Here is a 10330-nt window from a genome sequence, read left to right on the forward strand (position 1 = left end):
ATTATAGGTTTGTTTCTCTATTCTTCTAATACTTTTCTCAGCATTGTGTTATGCAATGAGTATTGTCATATAATAATTGTCCTAAGAAAATGATTTTTAATGAAAAGTTCTTGTTTTAATAGTTATCTTTCAATACAGAACAATTGCCTCTTTCATTTTTTAAAGTTCCTTGAGACAGGCAATACATGAGCTAGTTAAAAAGAAAATGGCAAACTTACAGGATTTAAAGCTCAATCTAATAAAAAGCCTAATCAGTTTCATCATAGGTGACCACTTTGATCAATACTGATGATTTATCTCCACTGAATTAGCTAGTCTTGGAAATCTGCTTCTACTCTGTATGGTCAGCATTTGTTTGCATTGTCAGGACCTCCGGAACTCACAACTGAGGCAGAGAATTCCAGAGTCACCTGCTTATTGATACCGTCTTTTAATGAAGAGGATTTGTGAAAACAGGAAATGAAGAGAAAATACGATGTTGAGCTTCTGCATGCTGGGCACTTTTCCAGCTTTATCTCTTTTAATCCCAACAAGAATTTTACCCTGTGGGGTACTCATCATTATTTCCATTTTACAAATAAAGATGGTGAGACTAGGGAAGCTGTGACTTCCCCAGGGTCATACATCTGGATAGGGTAGGAGACAGATGTCAAGTTCACAGGTGACTGACTCTGAAGCTCATGCTCTTTCTTCTGTTCGATATGGGCAAAAGTTTTTTTGCAAAGATACATCTATTGCATTCATTCTCCCCCCTACCGCCCCATTCAGAAACTTACATTGCCTGTTTATTTTTCCAACTAGTTCTATATTATGATCTTAATTCCAGTAATTAAGTATATATTGACTTTCCTTCAATACAAGTTTTCCCTTTGTCCTACTTTACTTTTTCCAATTTATTTCCTCTTTTTTTCTTCTTCCTTTGTGCTATTTCTTCCCTCTACTTCTTATTCTTTTCCTTTAGAAAAGCAGTTGGCGGGAAGGAGGGAAGAAAGCAGAAAAAAAAAATCCTGAGTGAAGAAAGAAAACGCTAATTAGGAAGTAATTCTGGGAGATCAGCCAACAGGATGGTACATGTCTAGGCCAATGACCACTCATAGATGTAATCATTCATTCAACTCGTATTGAGTTCCTAGTACGTGTCTTCCATTGTGCAGGTTACATGCCTTAACATCAAGAAACTAGAGTTTAATGAAACTAGGTTTAAAAATGAAAAAGGTAATGACAAAAAGGCTGATGTGGCCAAGGTTCTGAGGAGAGACATCGGTGGGGCCCCTAACTAAACTGGCTGCCAAAGGTAGTGGGAAAACACCAGCTCTATAAAGAGTTGAAGCTTCAAATAAGTCCCAGAGTCCAGAATGAAATATTTGAGTCCAGAGTCCACAATGTAAGGAAAAAGATATCTGTGGTTCTAGCCTAAAATGTTGGCAGCAACTAAAGATTGTGATTTGTGAAGGTCAGGGTCTGGAGAAAAAGTGCTTGAAACATAATGGAGCCGCCTTTGGGTTCTGTATTCTTCGCCAGAAGGGCAGGCTTGGAATAAAGAGGCTGAAACACATTTCACTGCTAACTGCCCCTTGTCAGCCCAAAGCTGCACTCTTAAGTTGTGGATCATGCTTTAACATGGACAGACAGAGTAAAACAGCTCTATTCTGCATTTACCTAGCTCTTTGTATTGACTCTTCAGTCTTTTTGGATGTCTTGCTAGGTGACTGAACTATGTAACCATTAATCATGGGGCAGTCACTATGACTCCTCTGTTTGACAGGTTAGAAAACTATGAAACGGACAGATACCTTTATCAAAAAGTGATCACAGTAAGCAAATTATCTAATACACATTTGAAATCAGATATTTTTCTCTAAATAGAATTTATAACTATAGAGTTTCCATTACTTATGGCATTGCATTTAAAATTTTATAAACAACAAAATAAAAATAAAAAGAAAGTAAATCAAACGTATTTTTATCCTGTATCTGAGAATCACTGAAAATAATGGTTTGGTAAGCACTGAGTAATTTTTTAAAATATTTTATGTCACTGCTACTCCTCCAGAATTACTGTTTATGGGTCTACTAAAAAAACTGAAGACAGAACTGACCTTAGTGTAGGCTTTCCTCCTGAAAGTGATTTGGGAGATAAGGCACTAAGACCTGGCCCAACTTAATAACTGTAGTCAATAACAATTGGCTACTGTGTTTATGCAAAAAAAGAAAAAAAATTCAGTGTTAAGCCCAGTTTCTCTCTCTAATGCTAGTGGATACAGAAAATGTATACCTTCTATAAGCAGAATAGAAAATACTTTTCAGCATTCTGTGCCGTATTTCTTTGTTTTTCTTCTCCTTTTCCTCCCCCTTGTTTCTTCCTTCTTCTCTTCCTTCTCCTTCTTCAGTTTCAAACTGGATATCTGCCTATTAGATACTATATGTTGAGAGGGCTTCACAAAAGTTTTGCTTTAATCTATTTGACCTCTCGTCCTTCTACTCCAGTTAAAATTTTTAGGAGCCCATAAATCCTGCATACAGAATTTCTTATTCAAAATTAATTTACAATGGAAAAGTTGGCTTTTCACTTTACAAATTAAAGTTCAAATTTGTCCCAAAATAATCTTGTACAGATGACGCAGACTGAGCGAACTAAGGAGTGATGTTGATTCTGGTTCGTTTCCATCTTAGAGCCACAGATGCCTCATCCTAAAGTCTTGTTTGGCTAAACTGATTGCTGGTCTCAGGGGCACAAATTCTCAGCAGGAGGTGGCCATAATGAGAGAATTCCTTGACAATATCTGAAGTGGCCGCAGCAACTAGAATACCAGAGCGAGAAAGAATGGAAAAATAAAGAAATCCCTCTGAAAATGTTTAGTTTGTATGAGGTGCTAAACTAATAACTTTGAGTAAGGAAATTGACCCAAACAATGCTATCAGCAGTTATTAAAAAGGATGTCTCTGCTTAGACTTTTATGCCTAATAAGCAAAAGATAGTTTGGACAGTTATACACTAATTAATAGGTTACTTTTTAATTATGAAGTCATTGTTTATAAGTATTTACATCTGATCTGCTTTTGAACTCTCATGTAGATATACAGAAAAATAGGCAAATATAAATCAGGACCTCTGAGTTCTACACCAGGAGGCACCATTTACAGAGAATAGAATGGGGATGATGATTCTGGAATTGTACAACACAGTAGCCTTCTTGAACATTTAGAGATTTATAGATTTTCTTGAATATTTACAGTAGCTTTTTGCTATATACATATCAATCTCCAGCATGGAAAATCTAGAAAAGAGTTAACTTTAAAAAATACTATTCTATTACTAGACAATCAGGATGCTGATTATATGGAACTGATAAAACAGATTTCTGGTTATCTGGAACCATTTAAAATAACCAAGAATTTATATGAGACTTTCCATAGATTTAGAAACAATGTTTGATATAATTTAACATCCATTATGGCTGAAAACTCTTGATAAAGTAAAATTGGATGTAAAGTTCCTTAAACATGTAAGTATATATATTTATGATGCCTAATATGTACCTCAAAGTTAACATGTTAAAACATAAGCTCCTCATCTTCTCCCCAAAATCTTGGTTACTGCCTTCTCCATCTTTGTTAAGGAAACTCCATCCTTTCAGTTTTTCAGATAAAAATACTTGGAGTCACCCTTGACACTAAGAAAATCCTGTTAACAAGTTCTTCTTTTCAATTATTAGTTCAGAATCTGACTATTTCTTGCCACCTCCATTACTACAAGTTTGTTACTAGTCCTCAAAAAGGATGAGGCAGCTCTATCAGTAATATTATGAAATGATCGGTATGATAAATTAAGTGGAATAATCAAGTTGGGTTTCATAATTTCTCACTATATACAGTAATTTCTGGTGTTTATATATGCATTTATTTTGCTTGTGTAGATGATAAGTAAGAAAGAATATCTTTGGAGACTGATGGAGAAACTGGTTGGTGTAATGGGTTGCTTGAGGAAAAAGTGGAGGAGAGATTTTTCTTTTGGTTGTATAACTTTTGGTACTTACTGAATTTTATACCAAATGAATGTATTACCAACTTTTAAAAATTAAATTTTAGAAGACTACAATTATCCAAGAAAACATTTCATTTATTTTTTCTCTCAGATGTTACTTAACTTATATGGTACTTAGAAAGATAAATATCTTATGCTATAGTTCCACTTTTCACAATAAAATAGGTGAAAAATCAATTGAATATTATGTGCTATAGATAAAATTGCACTATGATCATTTTATATTCCTATCTTATGTAGGGGAATGTAGTTAGAAAGTGGAGAGAAATCACTTAGGCCATTATGAGGTCTCTTATCTAGTGAAAACTAGATGAAATTAAGAAAATGGAATGTATGTTTTGTGCATGAAAGAAAAAAATCATAAAATCCATTATATTAATAATGGGTCAAATGATCTTTCAGGAAAAAATGATAGAAATCATGTCTCTGGAGACAACTGTAACCAAAACGGACAAAGTACTAGAAATATTCTCTAGGGAGGGAATAATCCTGCTATCAGCAGGGAAAATGCATGACTTCAGAGAATGGTTTCTTTCTTCTTCCTCAATGATCCAGTGCTAGGATCATGAAGAGTAATTAACTCTAAACCAACAGGGAAGTTGGATGTAAAGAACCATACCTAAAATGCTGGGTAATTAAAGTGAATGAACAGGAAGCATGCGCTGGGGACATAAAGCGTGCTAGTCCAGCAGAGCCATTAACCACTGCATTAGAGCCCCTAAATCATTCGCACTTTCTACCTTCACTCACTTAGGTCAAACTGGATCTTTCACTAAAGGAGCCAAATGAGCTTAATGTTTCAGCTAGTGGACGCCAATGGCAAAGAGACCTTAAAATGCACTTCAAGGAAGATGTATGAACAAGGAGGCATATGCTTTTCTCCATTAGTGTAACATGTTGAAATATCATTTAATTTATCTCTGAAAGCGTTTTTTTTTTTATTGTAATCGATACAGCTCATCATTTAACTCAGTTCACTAAACATCATACACTAGCATTTTATTATAGTTTTAGGAAGAGAAAGGGGAGGGTTTTCGGGGGTGATTCACTGACATTTCTGAAAAGTAGTATCGCTACTTCAGAATTCTTACAATGTTAAGTACAGGTTTGAATGTGTAACGTAGGGACTGAAATTAAGGTTTTCTGTTGCTATTTTAATGGCATATTGTACAAAAAATACTTACAGAATCCAGATAGAACATTTTGAAATTTCGAGGAAGAGATAGAAAGTATAATCGATGCTACCACTGAACTCCAAAGGGAGGCAAGGAAAATGGAATAAAATTCCAGTAAATACTACCGTAATACTTCTAAGGACTCTATGACTATCTGAGCTACATATAAGTTAGGGCCATTATTTCATGCCACAGATTATCTGCATTAGAAAAATCAAGTATCTAGATATTATAATTTCTATTCTGTGGATTTCATACAGAAGAAAAACATTTATTGTGAGTTCAATTTCTCAGTTGTCTTTTTTATATTTTAATGACACGATAATATAGATACTATGGTATCTTTTGGTCAGAAACAAGAAGTTTTGAGGCATAGATGAAATAACTGACATAATTTAGAGTGAAATGAGGGGATTGAGTAGTTATATCGTGAATCTAGAAGACAAAATGAACATCTGTATACATCGCTATAGTAATACACAAACATGGCAGTTATCAGGTAGCAATGAACTATTTTTGGAATGTAGTTTACTGTAGAAATAAGAACAACTGGAATTAGATTCAGAAAGTCATGCTAATATCATTTTCTTACTTTGGAATTGAGCAAGTTATTAAACATCTCTGAACTTCTATTTACTTATTAGGAAATTAGGATTAATATTAGGAATAATAATTCCTACATGATAGGGATATTATGGATATCAAATTAAGTAATGAGCAGCCTGTGACTTAAAATAAATGCTCAATAAATTATAGTCATCATTCTGTGCAAATTTTGCTATGTTAAGCATTTCTTGCAAACGTAATTGTTAATGCGTTTTGTTTCTTTTGACAGCTAGTGACCTAACTACAGCTATTAATCAGGTGTTAGCCTGGTAACGTGTAAGTATGGGATAGGCTTGCCTTCAAAAGAGTGAATGGTCATTAAGCTGAATAAGAAACAGATCTGGCTCTCACTTGATTGTAAGTTCGGTCCGCTTTTTTCTATCATGCTTTTTTCAGAGTTTTGCAGTTCAGCCTTGTAGATTCCGCCTCACCAGCCACCCAGAGCCAGTTAGGCTTTCCCCCGGGGCGGTGTCACATGATGGCTGGAAAAGAGACTGCTCAGCATTCTGACTGCGAATCCCATTGCTGCCTCTTCCATCTTTGAGTAAGTGACTTCTCTGCAGCTTCGTTTTCATTACTCTAAAGTAAGGTTAAGAATAGCACCAAACTCCAAGCTTGATTTGAGGATTGAATGAATTGCTGCATGTGAAAATAACTCAGAAAGGGCCCATCACATAAAAACTGTTTGACAATGTTAGCTATCATTCTTAGCGACTGCTAGGCATCTCATTTTTCTCGATTATTGAAAAGTGAATCTGGAAATCTAAAAGAATCACATTCTTTCCTGAAACCTACGTTCAAGTTATGAAGTGACATTTGTGTGATTCAGGAATGGATTTGATCCTTATTAATACAATTAAACCCATTTTACTTTAAAACTAGTTAGTAGCAGTCTTACCTAACCTTGGCTCTGGCTGCACATTCTCTCTATTTGGCTTAGAGTTTTATGGAGTTTGTTTTCGACAAACCTATTGACCATATTTTGCCCTCAATACTTTCCATTTGCAAAATAGATGGTGAACTGAATTACAATTTCTTTTTTGTTTCAATAAACTGAATATACAGAAACACTCTTGCATACTTTATATATCTCAAAAGTTGACTGTTAAGACAAAACAACCAAGATATAACAGTTAAGATATAAGGGATCACAATATCTTATATCTTAAGATACAAGCTATTTAGTTTACTTGTCTTTTTCGAATTGGTGTAACCAAGTCATTTTTAACTGTTTACCATTACATTACATTTGAGTAACTACTTTCTCAATTGGAGAAATGAAATAATTATCCATTTAATCACAGATTAATGGATAGTATGTTTTAAACTAATTTTGGTTGCTTATTATTTTTTTCTCTACACACCCTTGTTTATATGATAATTGTATAATTATTGTCTTACTTTGCTTATACATAAATTGTCCCAAAATTCTAGACAAATTAAAACAAAGTTTACCCCCATCTTGTATGAATATATTAAATATACATATATTTAAAATCAAAGTAAAGTAAAATAGAATTAGTTTAAGAAATGCACGTTTACGTGCAAAATAATGTTATATGAAAAAATAAATACAGTTTAAAACAGGACTGGAAAGCCCACATAAAACAAATGACTGCTTCAATGTATTTTGTCCAAAGTTTGATATAAATTCTTCTAAATTCATTAGAGAAAATTATATGACAAACAAAACTTACTAGACGTTATGGCTAAACAGGTAAAACACTCCCTTATCTTTTCTTTGGTCAGGCCTGATTGACTACACAGGACTGGAAATAATGAGGATGGGCTCACTTGATTATGATTACATATATGTATACATTACATTATGTATATGATTTTCACATATACATATGATTATGTATGTATTTATATTATACATTATACATATTATATTATACATATGGTTATTTATGTATTTAAATATTATTTTCATTATCCTTCCTACTCTTTGCCTCTCACTAAAACATACTCCATTTTCAGAATGTGGAAATCTATTTTACTAGAACAAATGAAACTAAGTTTATAGATCTAGGCTTATGTTAACAGAACATAGGAACAACTGGATACACATTTTAAACCAGATATAATATTAGCCTCTGGTTATTTCTGGATTGTAGTCTTATAGGTGATTCTTATTTTACTTTTTTCTTTTTATTGATTAGTATTCATATTCTACAGTAAATAAAATATAAATATATATTTCTTGTACAATACAGTAATTTTTCAAACCAAATTATATATGGCTGTTTTGTAAAAAAGTGTCACAAATTTTGAAAATCAAATCAAATTATTTTAATTATCACTTGATACAGTTGTCCACTATAATCTTAAACAAGATTACCACATACTAGCCATCTACCCCATTTAAATATAAATTCAAAATTTACTCAATGATCATCCACATCATACATTACTCTACACTCTTTAGGTATGCCATTTGGGAACATTTAGTATTTGAAAAATATAGCTTACTAGGAAGAAACCTCAAGCCTTGAGAGATTGGCTCTGAGAAGGAGCTCCCAAATTCTTCTTGCTTTGCATATTGTTTCCTACATTCAGGTAAACGTATCCAACTTGTTCCTTTTAGGACTCCTACCCTGAGCCTGTAGGGTGCAGGACCCTGAAGGAGGATTTGGATGAAAAGGAGCCTGAGATCCAAAGGACTTGCAATCTCCTAAATTAACAAAGGAAACAAGTAAGACAGCAGTGAAAGGATCATATCCTGCTTTCATAGTTTCTGGTATATTCATACTTGCAGGGACTCCTTCTGCAATGGTTCTGATTACGGTGCATTCAATCTGCCCCAAATAAAACAATTCTGAAATTTGCTGCAAACGTCTTTTGGAGAAGAACCACTAGGAGGAGCTAACTTTGGTCTAGTTTCAGAACCTAGATTTTGTTTCTACCTCAATTGCTACTATGCCTCTTCCATCAAGGCTTAACGCATCTTGCCCTTAAATTCTACCTCATTTTCATACCCGTAACCATAAATTGGAGAATTGGATGCTCCATCCATATGAACAATGTTCTAAGCCAATAACCTTGCCTGGTTCCCTGTCTCTGGGTGTGTAACCATATTCCTTGATCAGCCTCCTCCTCCCAATAAGTTCCGGGTACCAGACTGAAACCCCAGCTCCCAGTATAGCTGCAGTCACAACCAGGGAATAAAAGCAGATATTTTTACACAGATAGTAGCAGTTATATATATACAAACCTCGTTTTGAAATAAGATTTATTAGAACAGTTACCAGTTGCATGTAGTTATCCATTCTCCCGCCGTATCATATTAAAGTGTTACATTATTTTCCCAAATGTTTGTGCACTACATTGTAAACAGCAGTTTAATGAACTTTCATAAAGGAAACAAAATTCTTCCTTCAGGCCAGTAGAACCCTGTCTAGTGTGCATATAATTAGCCATGTGTATTTTCAGAATCCTATTGCATTCTAAGTGAGAATTCATTTCTCTCTCTTTCTCTCTCCCTCTCTTTCTCTTAAAACAGGAAACTGGTATTCCAGGAAAATACACTTATCTTTAAGATTCCCAAGTCACCTTTAACTAATTTTGCACAGGTCAAGATATAGCTTGCATTCTAGCTTAATAAAAGAGGAAAGAATTTTCTTTCCTTTCCGTTCTCACGTAATTTACCTTGAGTGAGAGCATTGTCTTCAGCACATCTGGTACAAGACAGAACAATGAGGTGTTTATAACAAAATGATGTTGCATAATGAAGCGCTTCTGGTTGATGACAAGTGAATCTCAAAAGAGATTAGAGCTGGAATTTGTATTTGTTTCTGAAGATAAACACCTGTAACAGTCATTTCTCCCTATGGTAGGTATCTTTATAAAATTAACAGTAATTTAGATTTATATTTGAGGATTAATCCATATTAAATTTGAGCCAAGCAAATTTTAAATAAGTAATAATTCTTTTTCTCTAGGTCAAAAACAAGTAACATGAGGGTATAAGCCTGTCTTTACAAATGAAAGGCAAGTGTTAGAAAAGTGACAGCCATTTCTTTGGCTAACAAGTTTCTCTTTGAACATGCAAATGCATATAAGGAAAGGAGACAGGTGGCCAGTGGTTATTTGTCATTAACATCTTATTGTGTTTTTGTTCAATCAACTACTTCCTTCTGATCACCTAACTAAGGTGAGGAGGAAGAAAACTCATGACATATTTTTTACAAAAATATTGCTCTCTGATTTGACACTAAATGTATAAATACATACTTATTCCCTCCCTACATTGAAACATACTTGACCTCTGATTACTGTAAGAGATGAATATTTAGGCTATTCCTAAATAGTTACTTGGCAAGTAAAAACTCATAGTGATACCTGCTGAATTTGATAAATTATAGTAATTCAATAGAAACAATTCATTATGGAGCTTTCACTTGACTACACAACTCCACCTGTGATCACGGACAAGCAACAGAGTGTGGCGGTCAGAAGCACTGGCCCAATAGCCCTTCCGCCTGTATTGAAAGCCAGTCTC

General features: G+C 34.1%; 1 long non-coding RNA gene across 1 annotated transcript; it reads left to right on the forward strand.

Moving 5' to 3' along the window:
• The first annotated feature begins 6222 nt into the window (after nucleotides 1-6222).
• On the forward strand, nucleotides 6223-9470 carry LOC123284381 (uncharacterized). Its single transcript, XR_006525249.2, has 3 exons — nucleotides 6223-6370; nucleotides 8417-8524; nucleotides 9332-9470. It is a non-coding gene; the product is annotated as an uncharacterized lncRNA (long non-coding RNA).
• Nucleotides 9471-10330: the final 860 nt, after the last annotated feature.

The sequence above is a fragment of the Equus asinus genome, chromosome 3 (assembly GCF_041296235.1).
Source record: "Equus asinus isolate D_3611 breed Donkey chromosome 3, EquAss-T2T_v2, whole genome shotgun sequence".
NCBI classification, from domain to species: Eukaryota; Metazoa; Chordata; class Mammalia; order Perissodactyla; family Equidae; genus Equus; species Equus asinus.